Source organism: Rhamphochromis longiceps, linkage group LG3, assembly GCF_057381845.1.
Source record: "Rhamphochromis longiceps isolate RC_006_pf linkage group LG3, R_longiceps_female_GT1.1, whole genome shotgun sequence".
NCBI lineage: Eukaryota > Metazoa > Chordata > Actinopteri > Cichliformes > Cichlidae > Rhamphochromis > Rhamphochromis longiceps.
In genome coordinates, this window is record NC_140559.1 from 34,869,409 (window position 1) to 34,882,187 (window position 12,779).

The following is a 12,779-nucleotide window of genomic DNA, read 5'->3' on the forward strand; positions in this document are numbered from 1 at the left end:
AGGATGCCCTCTGGACCCAGTGGAGGTGGTGAGTGACAGGAGAACGGCGGCTAAGCTGTCATCCCTGTTGGACAACATCTCCCACCCCATGCAGCAGACTGTGACAGCACTGAGCAGCTCCTTCAGTGGGAGACTGCGGCACCCACGGTGTGGGACGGAGAGATTTCGCAGGTCTTTCCTCCCCACTGCTGTCAGACTCCATAATAAAGACTTTAACTGATCAAGCACACACATCCATACATATGCAATAATACTAAGTGCAATAATCCTTCTGTCATCGTTGTATTTTTACTCAGTTGTATATAGTATTTGTATTTGTATTCTATTTTTATCTTATTGTATATTTATTTTATTTTATTCTACTGTATATAGTATTTTATTTTATTCTATTCTGTACAGTTGTGTACTGTATTTATTCTTATTGTATTCTAATTTTTGCCTCATAACTTTTGCACTGTCCACTTCCTGCTGTGACAAAACAAATTTCCCACGTGTGGGACTAATAAAGGTTATCTTATCTTATCTTATCACCCTGGTTTGGAAGAATTGCTCTTGATGAGATTCCTGCTTGACTGTACTTGACAGACATTCTGTAACAGATTTGAGTTCCACTGCAGCCCTTACAATTTATTGGTAGGGGATGGAAGAAACACGAAAAGAACCTGAAGACTATGGCAGCAGTGGGATTCGAACCCACGCCTCCGAAGAGACTGGAGCCTAAATCCAGCACCTTAGACCGCTCGGTCATGCTACCATTGCGAGTGAGGACCTCATCGCAAAACTCTAGACAGTAAAACTTGAAAAAGTGCAGCACAAAATAGGAGCTCAGAACATTCAGTGATGCTCTTACTGTTGTAGAAAAACATGTTTAATACTTTTTGGACACAAAAACATCTGCCTGTCCTGGTTAAAACCTGTTCATCAACCCTGATTAACAATGGGCTCTTGGCTCAGTTTCATCATTGTCCATATGCAACTTGTCATAAGCACTGATCAACAGGCAGGATCACCATTCACAGAGAGTCAAGGAAGGGTTCCAATCACAGCATTGTAAGATGGCAAGAGACGTACCCTTAATGCACCCACCCTTGTTTCAAAGAAGCTCATTTGATTTTCACATAAACAGCCACCTTGACTCGCCGCTCATAATTGCAGGCCTGCTTGTGTACATCCTCATCACTGAAGACTGTACAGTCCCGATCTGAACCGTTATGCCATGTGCTTAGCCTTACCTGATGTTTGCCTTCAGCCAACAACTTTGCCCTATGTAATCCATCGTGGGATTAACACAAAGAACACATTGGCTTGTGGGCACATTAAAGACATGTTCCCATACCGGGAGTTGAACCCGGGTCGCCTGGGTGAAAACCAGGAATCTTAACCGCTAGACCATATGGGATTGGTTTGGTAATGCGCCACTGTCGTGCTCGTGCTGCTGGGTTAGAACCAGGCATTCTAGCCGCTAGACCATATGGGACTGCTCCACTGTCATGAAATCAAGGATACTCTTGTCACTCTGCAGCCTTGGTGAGACCAACATAGCAGCACCTTAATCAATTCTCCAGCAGTTGCAGGTTCTGCTCAAAAGCACATTACAAGGGAGTGGACTGGACTTGAAGCACACTTGAGTGGCATGTGGGAAAGTCCACTAACCAGTCAGTGATGAGACCATGAACAAAAAGACATGAAAAACATGCAAGTTGTAAATGACTTTACAGCACGTGCCTAATGTGGTTTGGAAGAATTGCTCCTGATGGGTTTCCTGCATGTTTGGACTTGACAGACATTCTATAACAGATTTGATTTCCACTGCAGCCCTTACAATTTATTGGTAAGGCATGGAAGAAACAAAACTTTGCCGCTAGAACACTATGGCAGCAGTGGGATTCGAACCCACGCCTCCGAAGAGACTGGAGCCTTAATCCAGCACCTTAGACCGCTCGGTCATGCTACCAATGCGAGTAAGGACCTCATCGCAAAAATCTAGATAGTAAAACTTGAAAAGTGCAGCACAAAATAGAAGCCCAGAACATTCAGTGATGCTCTTGCTGTTTTAGAAAAACATGTTTAATACTTGCCTGAATGTTTTTGGATACAATAGCATCTGCCTGCCCTGGTTAAACTCTTATTGCAGCAATAGGATTTCAACCCACATGTGTGAGGAGCCTGGAGTCTTAACCCAGATCCTTAGACCACACAATCTAACACCTTACAATGCGGTGGACTTGAAGCACACTTGAGTAGCCACTAACCAGTCAGTGTTGACACTGTGAATAAAAATATATGAAACACCTGCACATTGTAAATGACTTTTGCAAAAGAATTTCTTTTATTCATGTATTAATCGCATTATTATAAAAACAAACAATATCCTGCTCACTCTTCTGTTAATCTTCTTCTCCACTGATGCCTTACAAAAGCCGAAGCTATTGTTGCCTATCTGTACTTCAACATCATTAGTGAAAGGTCAAAATCACTGACCATGAGAGACGTGAGACCGTCTCTGGAAGGCTCTGATTCTTCTATTGAAGTTGGACTTGAAGTGGATTGGACTTGAGAGTTTTATTTCTTGAACATCTGTAAATTGTATTCAACAGATATTAACTGAAATGGAACTAGGGCAAGAGCATAGTCTCATGTAACACACACTCGTGTTACATTTGTACCACAAGGTAACCAAGTAAGTTATTACAAAGATATTCCTATTTACAACGATGGGCTAGGGAAAGGTAGTAATGAGAGTATTTAAAAAGAAGTATCAAAAGTTAACCCTGTATTCCTGAGAATTCTTTTAGAATGTTTCGAATTCACAAGAGCTATTTTAGGATTTTTGAGAGTTCTATTAGAATGTTCCAGATTCCTGAGCGTTCTTAGACTGTTCCAGATTCCTGAGAATTCTTTTAGAATGTTTCGAATTCACAAGAGCTATTTTAGGATTTTTGAGAGTTCTATTGGAATGTTCCAGATTCCTGAGAATCCTTTTAGGATGTTCCAAATTCCTCCAAATAATTCTCAATGACACATTGCAACACCAAGTTTTATTATAGTCACACATTGCAATAGAGTTTTCTGGGTAATTGACCAAGTCTGGTGGCATTACCTCCAAAGCTTATAGAAGTTTCTGCTAACAGCAGCTACATTGTCAGGAACAGCACCTACCAACAGATATCCTCAACAGCTCACCTCACTATCATAACCGAGCAATATTATTGTCAAATGTTGATGTTATTCACCTACAAAAACTCCTGGCTGTCCGTTGCTGTCATGGGGTGCGGAGGGTTAAATAGCAGCGCACATCTGAAAATAGCTTAACATACTCATGGTCCCTTTGTGGTTGTATAATACCTTGGTGCCACTGGATTTCAGCATGTCTCTCACACTCATACTGGTAACAGATGGTATCTCAGGATGTTTGAGGGAAGCATTCACACACAAAGGACCCAGAGTGGGGGGAGGAGTCTTTTGTCTCCTTCTCCACTGTAAGAGGTGGCAAGGGAGTGTGAAACTTTCTTTGGGGGTGGGGGTACCAAAGGTGTGAAAACAGCTGTGTACTGCCTTTAGTTCCTGTAAGAGGTATGTAACTGAAGGCCATGCTAGACTCAGTTAGGGACTCTGCCCATCGTCTGCCCCGCAATGATGCATTCCTTCACCAAGCTTGGCTTCTGTTCTTGTTATTATTAAAGAATGTTAGCTACCACTGACCGCTTGTCTGGAGGCTTTATTGAATGGAAAACTTGCACAACACCTAACATCATGGAGACCGCTGGAAGCACTGTGAGAATCATGTTCTTTGATTTCTCCAGTGCCTTCAACACCATTCTTCCCTCGGTTCTAAAGGATAAGCTGGAGAACTCTGGAGTGGACCATCACCTCACTACCTGGATCCTGGACTACCTCACCGACCGACCACAGTATGTGAGGACTCAGGGCTGTGTGTCGGACAGGGTCGTCTGCAGTACGGGGGCCCCACAGGGAACGGTTCTGGCTCCGTTCCTCTTCACCATCTACACTGCAGACTTCTCCCACAATTCCACCCAGTGCTTCCTGCAGAAGTTCTCTGATGACTCTGCAATAGTCGGCCTCATCACTGATGGGGACGACAAGGAGTACAGAGGTCTGACCCAAGACTTTGTGGACTGGTGCCAGCTGAACTACCTCCAGATCAACGCCAGTAAAACCAAGGAACTGGTGGTAGACTTCCGCAGGCACAAGCATTCTCCACTGCAACCACTGAACATCCAAGGTATGGACATTGAGGCTGTGGACAGCTACAGGTACCTTGGTGTTCATCTGAACAATAGACTGGACTGGACTCATAACTCAGACGCCCTCTACAGGAAAGGGCAGAGCAGGCTGTACCTGCTGCGGAGACTCAGGTCGTTTGGAGTGGAGGGCCCACTCCTGAAGACCTTCTATGACTCTGTTGTGGCTTCTGCTATCTTTTATGGCGTGGTCTGCTGGGGCGGCAGCATCTCTGCTGGGGACAGGAAGAGACTGAACAGGGTGATCCGAAGGGCCAGCTCTGTTCTAGGATGCCCTCTGGACCCAGTGGAGGTGGTGAGTGACAGGAGAACGGCGGCTAAGCTGTCATCCCTGTTGGACAACATCTCCCACCCCATGCAGCAGACTGTGACAGCACTGAGCAGCTCCTTCAGTGGGAGACTGCGGCACCCACGGTGTGGGACGGAGAGATTTCGCAGGTCTTTCCTCCCCACTGCTGTCAGACTCCATAATAAAGACTTTAACTGATCAAGCACACACATCCATACATATGCAATAATACTAAGTGCAATAATCCTTCTGTCATCGTTGTATTTTTACTCAGTTGTATATAGTATTTGTATTTGTATTTGTATTCTATTTTTATCTTATTGTATATTTATTTTATTTTATTCTACTGTATATAGTATTTTATTTTATTCTATTCTGTACAGTTGTGTACTGTATTTATTCTTATTGTATTCTAATTTTTGCCTCATAACTTTTGCACTGTCCACTTCCTGCTGTGACAAAACAAATTTCCCACGTGTGGGACTAATAAAGGTTATCTTATCTTATCTTATCACCCTGGTTTGGAAGAATTGCTCTTGATGAGATTCCTGCTTGACTGTACTTGACAGACATTCTGTAACAGATTTGAGTTCCACTGCAGCCCTTACAATTTATTGGTAGGGGATGGAAGAAACACGAAAAGAACCTGAAGACTATGGCAGCAGTGGGATTCGAACCCACGCCTCCGAAGAGACTGGAGCCTAAATCCAGCACCTTAGACCGCTCGGTCATGCTACCATTGCGAGTGAGGACCTCATCGCAAAACTCTAGACAGTAAAACTTGAAAAAGTGCAGCACAAAATAGGAGCTCAGAACATTCAGTGATGCTCTTACTGTTGTAGAAAAACATGTTTAATACTTTTTGGACACAAAAACATCTGCCTGTCCTGGTTAAAACCTGTTCATCAACCCTGATTAACAATGGGCTCTTGGCTCAGTTTCATCATTGTCCATATGCAACTTGTCATAAGCACTGATCAACAGGCAGGATCACCATTCACAGAGAGTCAAGGAAGGGTTCCAATCACAGCATTGTAAGATGGCAAGAGACGTACCCTTAATGCACCCACCCTTGTTTCAAAGAAGCTCATTTGATTTTCACATAAACAGCCACCTTGACTCGCCGCTCATAATTGCAGGCCTGCTTGTGTACATCCTCATCACTGAAGACTGTACAGTCCCGATCTGAACCGTTATGCCATGTGCTTAGCCTTACCTGATGTTTGCCTTCAGCCAACAACTTTGCCCTATGTAATCCATCGTGGGATTAACACAAAGAACACATTGGCTTGTGGGCACATTAAAGACATGTTCCCATACCGGGAGTTGAACCCGGGTCGCCTGGGTGAAAACCAGGAATCTTAACCGCTAGACCATATGGGATTGGTTTGGTAATGCGCCACTGTCGTGCTCGTGCTGCTGGGTTAGAACCAGGCATTCTAGCCGCTAGACCATATGGGACTGCTCCACTGTCATGAAATCAAGGATACTCTTGTCACTCTGCAGCCTTGGTGAGACCAACATAGCAGCACCTTAATCAATTCTCCAGCAGTTGCAGGTTCTGCTCAAAAGCACATTACAAGGGAGTGGACTGGACTTGAAGCACACTTGAGTGGCATGTGGGAAAGTCCACTAACCAGTCAGTGATGAGACCATGAACAAAAAGACATGAAAAACATGCAAGTTGTAAATGACTTTACAGCACGTGCCTAATGTGGTTTGGAAGAATTGCTCCTGATGGGTTTCCTGCATGTTTGGACTTGACAGACATTCTATAACAGATTTGATTTCCACTGCAGCCCTTACAATTTATTGGTAAGGCATGGAAGAAACAAAACTTTGCCGCTAGAACACTATGGCAGCAGTGGGATTCGAACCCACGCCTCCGAAGAGACTGGAGCCTTAATCCAGCACCTTAGACCGCTCGGTCATGCTACCAATGCGAGTAAGGACCTCATCGCAAAAATCTAGATAGTAAAACTTGAAAAGTGCAGCACAAAATAGAAGCCCAGAACATTCAGTGATGCTCTTGCTGTTTTAGAAAAACATGTTTAATACTTGCCTGAATGTTTTTGGATACAATAGCATCTGCCTGCCCTGGTTAAACTCTTATTGCAGCAATAGGATTTCAACCCACATGTGTGAGGAGCCTGGAGTCTTAACCCAGATCCTTAGACCACACAATCTAACACCTTACAATGCGGTGGACTTGAAGCACACTTGAGTAGCCACTAACCAGTCAGTGTTGACACTGTGAATAAAAATATATGAAACACCTGCACATTGTAAATGACTTTTGCAAAAGAATTTCTTTTATTCATGTATTAATCGCATTATTATAAAAACAAACAATATCCTGCTCACTCTTCTGTTAATCTTCTTCTCCACTGATGCCTTACAAAAGCCGAAGCTATTGTTGCCTATCTGTACTTCAACATCATTAGTGAAAGGTCAAAATCACTGACCATGAGAGACGTGAGACCGTCTCTGGAAGGCTCTGATTCTTCTATTGAAGTTGGACTTGAAGTGGATTGGACTTGAGAGTTTTATTTCTTGAACATCTGTAAATTGTATTCAACAGATATTAACTGAAATGGAACTAGGGCAAGAGCATAGTCTCATGTAACACACACTCGTGTTACATTTGTACCACAAGGTAACCAAGTAAGTTATTACAAAGATATTCCTATTTACAACGATGGGCTAGGGAAAGGTAGTAATGAGAGTATTTAAAAAGAAGTATCAAAAGTTAACCCTGTATTCCTGAGAATTCTTTTAGAATGTTTCGAATTCACAAGAGCTATTTTAGGATTTTTGAGAGTTCTATTAGAATGTTCCAGATTCCTGAGCGTTCTTAGACTGTTCCAGATTCCTGAGAATTCTTTTAGAATGTTTCGAATTCACAAGAGCTATTTTAGGATTTTTGAGAGTTCTATTGGAATGTTCCAGATTCCTGAGAATCCTTTTAGGATGTTCCAAATTCCTCCAAATAATTCTCAATGACACATTGCAACACCAAGTTTTATTATAGTCACACATTGCAATAGAGTTTTCTGGGTAATTGACCAAGTCTGGTGGCATTACCTCCAAAGCTTATAGAAGTTTCTGCTAACAGCAGCTACATTGTCAGGAACAGCACCTACCAACAGATATCCTCAACAGCTCACCTCACTATCATAACCGAGCAATATTATTGTCAAATGTTGATGTTATTCACCTACAAAAACTCCTGGCTGTCCGTTGCTGTCATGGGGTGCGGAGGGTTAAATAGCAGCGCACATCTGAAAATAGCTTAACATACTCATGGTCCCCTTGTGGTTGTATAATACCTTGGTGCCACTGGATTTCAGCATGTCTCTCACACTCATACTGGTAACAGATGGTATCTCAGGATGTTTGAGGGAAGCATTCACACATAAAGGACCCAGAGTGGGGGGAGGAGTCTTTTGTCTCCTTCTCCACTGTAAGAGGTGGCAAGGGAGTGTGAAACTTTCTTTGGGGGTGGGGGTACCAAAGGTGTGAAAACAGCTGTGTACTGCCTTTAGTTCCTGTAAGAGGTATGTAACTGAAGGCCATGCTAGACTCAGTTAGGGACTCTGCCCATCGTCTGCCCCGCAATGATGCATTCCTTCACCAAGCTTGGCTTCTGTTCTTGTTATTATTAAAGAATGTTAGCTACCACTGACCGCTTGTCTGGAGGCTTTATTGAATGGGAAACTTGCACAACACCTAACATCATGGAGACCGCTGGAAGCACTGTGAGAATCATGTTCTTTGATTTCTCCAGTGCCTTCAACACCATTCTTCCCTCGGTTCTAAAGGATAAGCTGGAGAACTCTGGAGTGGACCATCACCTCACTACCTGGATCCTGGACTACCTCACCGACCGACCACAGTATGTGAGGACTCAGGGCTGTGTGTCGGACAGGGTCGTCTGCAGTACGGGGGCCCCACAGGGAACGGTTCTGGCTCCGTTCCTCTTCACCATCTACACTGCAGACTTCTCCCACAATTCCACCCAGTGCTTCCTGCAGAAGTTCTCTGATGACTCTGCAATAGTCGGCCTCATCACTGATGGGGACGACAAGGAGTACAGAGGTCTGACCCAAGACTTTGTGGACTGGTGCCAGCTGAACTACCTCCAGATCAACGCCAGTAAAACCAAGGAACTGGTGGTAGACTTCCGCAGGCACAAGCATTCTCCACTGCAACCACTGAACATCCAAGGTATGGACATTGAGGCTGTGGACAGCTACAGGTACCTTGGTGTTCATCTGAACAATAGACTGGACTGGACTCATAACTCAGACGCCCTCTACAGGAAAGGGCAGAGCAGGCTGTACCTGCTGCGGAGACTCAGGTCGTTTGGAGTGGAGGGCCCACTCCTGAAGACCTTCTATGACTCTGTTGTGGCTTCTGCTATCTTTTATGCCGTGGTCTGCTGGGGCGGCAGCATCTCTGCTGGGGACAGGAAGAGACTGAACAGGGTGATCCGAAGGGCCAGCTCTGTTCTAGGATGCCCTCTGGACCCAGTGGAGGTGGTGAGTGACAGGAGAACGGCGGCTAAGCTGTCATCCCTGTTGGACAACATCTCCCACCCCATGCAGCAGACTGTGACAGCACTGAGCAGCTCCTTCAGTGGGAGACTGCGGCACCCACGGTGTGGGACGGAGAGATTTCGCAGGTCTTTCCTCCCCACTGCTGTCAGACTCCATAATAAAGACTTTAACTGATCAAGCACACACATCCATACATATGCAATAATACTAAGTGCAATAATCCTTCTGTCATCGTTGTATTTTTACTCAGTTGTATATAGTATTTGTATTTGTATTCTATTTTTATCTTATTGTATATTTATTTTATTTTATTCTACTGTATATAGTATTTTATTTTATTCTATTCTGTACAGTTGTGTACTGTATTTATTCTTATTGTATTCTAATTTTTGCCTCATAACTTTTGCACTGTCCACTTCCTGCTGTGACAAAACAAATTTCCCACGTGTGGGACTAATAAAGGTTATCTTATCTTATCTTATCACCCTGGTTTGGAAGAATTGCTCTTGATGAGATTCCTGCTTGATTGTACTTGACAGACATTCTGTAACAGATTTGAGTTCCACTGCAGCCCTTACAATTTATTGGTAGGGGATGGAAGAAACACGAAAAGAACCTGAAGACTATGGCAGCAGTGGGATTCGAACCCACGCCTCCGAAGAGACTGGAGCCTAAATCCAGCACCTTAGACCGCTCGGTCATGCTACCATTGCGAGTGAGGACCTCATCGCAAAACTCTAGACAGTAAAACTTGAAAAAGTGCAGCACAAAATAGGAGCTCAGAACATTCAGTGATGCTCTTACTGTTGTAGAAAAACATGTTTAATACTTTTTGGACACAAAAACATCTGCCTGTCCTGGTTAAAACCTGTTCATCAACCCTGATTAACAATGGGCTCTTGGCTCAGTTTCATCATTGTCCATATGCAACTTGTCATAAGCACTGATCAACAGGCAGGATCACCATTCACAGAGAGTCAAGGAAGGGTTCCAATCACAGCATTGTAAGATGGCAAGAGACGTACCCTTAATGCACCCACCCTTGTTTCAAAGAAGCTCATTTGATTTTCACATAAACAGCCACCTTGACTCGCCGCTCATAATTGCAGGCCTGCTTGTGTACATCCTCATCACTGAAGACTGTACAGTCCCGATCTGAACCGTTATGCCATGTGCTTAGCCTTACCTGATGTTTGCCTTCAGCCAACAACTTTGCCCTATGTAATCCATTGTGGGATTAACACAAAGAACACATTGGCTTGTGGGCACATTAAAGACATGTTCCCATACCGGGAGTTGAACCCGGGTCGCCTGGGTGAAAACCAGGAATCTTAACCGCTAGACCATATGGGATTGGTTTGGTAATGCGCCACTGTCGTGCTCGTGCTGCTGGGTTAGAACCAGGCATTCTAGCCGCTAGACCATATGGGACTGCTCCACTGTCATGAAATCAAGGATACTCTTGTCACTCTGCAGCCTTGGTGAGACCAACATAGCAGCACCTTAATCAATTCTCCAGCAGTTGCAGGTTCTGCTCAAAAGCACATTACAAGGGAGTGGACTGGACTTGAAGCACACTTGAGTGGCATGCGGGAAAGTCCACTAACCAGTCAGTGATGAGACCATGAACAAAAAGACATGAAAAACATGCAAGTTGTAAATGACTTTACAGCACGTGCCTAATGTGGTTTGGAAGAATTGCTCCTGATGGGTTTCCTGCATGTTTGGACTTGACAGACATTCTATAACAGATTTGATTTCCACTGCAGCCCTTACAATTTATTGGTAAGGCATGGAAGAAACAAAACTTTGCCGCTAGAACACTATGGCAGCAGTGGGATTCGAACCCACGCCTCCGAAGAGACTGGAGCCTTAATCCAGCACCTTAGACCGCTCGGTCATGCTACCAATGCGAGTAAGGACCTCATCGCAAAAATCTAGATAGTAAAACTTGAAAAGTGCAGCACAAAATAGAAGCCCAGAACATTCAGTGATGCTCTTGCTGTTTTAGAAAAACATGTTTAATACTTGCCTGAATGTTTTTGGATACAATAGCATCTGCCTGCCCTGGTTAAACTCTTATTGCAGCAATAGGATTTCAACCCACATGTGTGAGGAGCCTGGAGTCTTAACCCAGATCCTTAGACCACACAATCTAACACCTTACAATGCGGTGGACTTGAAGCACACTTGAGTAGCCACTAACCAGTCAGTGTTGACACTGTGAATAAAAATATATGAAACACCTGCACATTGTAAATGACTTTTGCAAAAGAATTTCTTTTATTCATGTATTAATCGCATTATTATAAAAACAAACAATATCCTGCTCACTCTTCTGTTAATCTTCTTCTCCACTGATGCCTTACAAAAGCCGAAGCTATTGTTGCCTATCTGTACTTCAACATCATTAGTGAAAGGTCAAAATCACTGACCATGAGAGACGTGAGACCGTCTCTGGAAGGCTCTGATTCTTCTATTGAAGTTGGACTTGAAGTGGATTGGACTTGAGAGTTTTATTTCTTGAACATCTGTAAATTGTATTCAACAGATATTAACTGAAATGGAACTAGGGCAAGAGCATAGTCTCATGTAACACACACTCGTGTTACATTTGTACCACAAGGTAACCAAGTAAGTTATTACAAAGATATTCCTATTTACAACGATGAGCTAGGGAAAGGTAGTAATGAGAGTATTTAAAAAGAAGTATCAAAAGTTAACCCTGTATTCCTGAGAATTCTTTTAGAATGTTTCGAATTCACAAGAGCTATTTTAGGATTTTTGAGAGTTCTATTAGAATGTTCCAGATTCCTGAGCGTTCTTTTAGAATGTTTCGAATTCACAAGAGCTATTTTAGGATTTTTGAGAGTTCTATTAGAATGTTCCAGATTCCTGAGCGTTCTTAGACTGTTCCAGATTCCTGAGAATTCTTTTAGAATGTTTCGAATTCACAAGAGCTATTTTAGGATTTTTGAGAGTTCTATTGGAATGTTCCAGATTCCTGAGAATCCTTTTAGGATGTTCCAAATTCCTCCAAATAATTCTCAATGACACATTGCAACACCAAGTTTTATTATAGTCACACATTGCAATAGAGTTTTCTGGGTAATTGACCAAGTCTGGTGGCATTACCTCCAAAGCTTATAGAAGTTTCTGCTAACAGCAGCTACATTGTCAGGAACAGCACCTACCAACAGATATCCTCAACAGCTCACCTCACTATCATAACCGAGCAATATTATTGTCAAATGTTGATGTTATTCACCTACAAAAACTCCTGGCTGTCCGTTGCTGTCATGGGGTGCGGAGGGTTAAATAGCAGCGCACATCTGAAAATAGCTTAACATACTCATGGTCCCTTTGTGGTTGTATAATACCTTGGTGCCACTGGATTTCAGCATGTCTCTCACACTCATACTGGTAACAGATGGTATCTCAGGATGTTTGAGGGAAGCATTCACACATAAAGGACCCAGAGTGGGGGGAGGAGTCTTTTGTCTCCTTCTCCACTGTAAGAGGTGGCAAGGGAGTGTGAAACTTTCTTTGGGGGTGGGGGTACCAAAGGTGTGAAAACAGCTGTGTACTGCCTTTAGTTCCTGTAAGAGGTATGTAACTGAAGGCCATGCTAGACTCAGTTAGGGACTCTGCCCATCGTCTGCCCCGCAA

General features: G+C 43.5%; 9 non-coding genes across 9 annotated transcripts; all 9 read right to left on the reverse strand.

Annotated features, from left to right (window-relative positions):
* Positions 1–672: 672 nt before the first annotated feature.
* Positions 673–754, reverse strand: trnal-uag (transfer RNA leucine (anticodon UAG)). The gene has a single exon. It is a non-coding gene; the product is annotated as a tRNA-Leu (tRNA).
* A 573-nt stretch (positions 755–1,327) lies between these two features.
* Positions 1,328–1,399, reverse strand: trnae-uuc (transfer RNA glutamic acid (anticodon UUC)). Its single transcript has one exon. It is a non-coding gene; the product is annotated as a tRNA-Glu (tRNA).
* Positions 1,400–1,872: 473 nt separating this feature from the next.
* On the reverse strand, positions 1,873–1,954 carry trnal-aag (transfer RNA leucine (anticodon AAG)). The gene has a single exon. It is a non-coding gene; the product is annotated as a tRNA-Leu (tRNA).
* Positions 1,955–5,207: 3,253 nt separating this feature from the next.
* On the reverse strand, positions 5,208–5,289 carry trnal-uag (transfer RNA leucine (anticodon UAG)). The gene has a single exon. It is a non-coding gene; the product is annotated as a tRNA-Leu (tRNA).
* Positions 5,290–5,862: 573 nt separating this feature from the next.
* On the reverse strand, positions 5,863–5,934 carry trnae-uuc (transfer RNA glutamic acid (anticodon UUC)). Its single transcript has one exon. It is a non-coding gene; the product is annotated as a tRNA-Glu (tRNA).
* A 473-nt stretch (positions 5,935–6,407) lies between these two features.
* trnal-aag (transfer RNA leucine (anticodon AAG)) lies at positions 6,408–6,489 on the reverse strand. Its single transcript has one exon. It is a non-coding gene; the product is annotated as a tRNA-Leu (tRNA).
* A 3,247-nt stretch (positions 6,490–9,736) lies between these two features.
* Positions 9,737–9,818, reverse strand: trnal-uag (transfer RNA leucine (anticodon UAG)). Its single transcript has one exon. It is a non-coding gene; the product is annotated as a tRNA-Leu (tRNA).
* A 573-nt stretch (positions 9,819–10,391) lies between these two features.
* trnae-uuc (transfer RNA glutamic acid (anticodon UUC)) lies at positions 10,392–10,463 on the reverse strand. Its single transcript has one exon. It is a non-coding gene; the product is annotated as a tRNA-Glu (tRNA).
* Positions 10,464–10,936: 473 nt separating this feature from the next.
* On the reverse strand, positions 10,937–11,018 carry trnal-aag (transfer RNA leucine (anticodon AAG)). Its single transcript has one exon. It is a non-coding gene; the product is annotated as a tRNA-Leu (tRNA).
* Between the last annotated feature and the right edge of the window lie 1,761 nt (positions 11,019–12,779).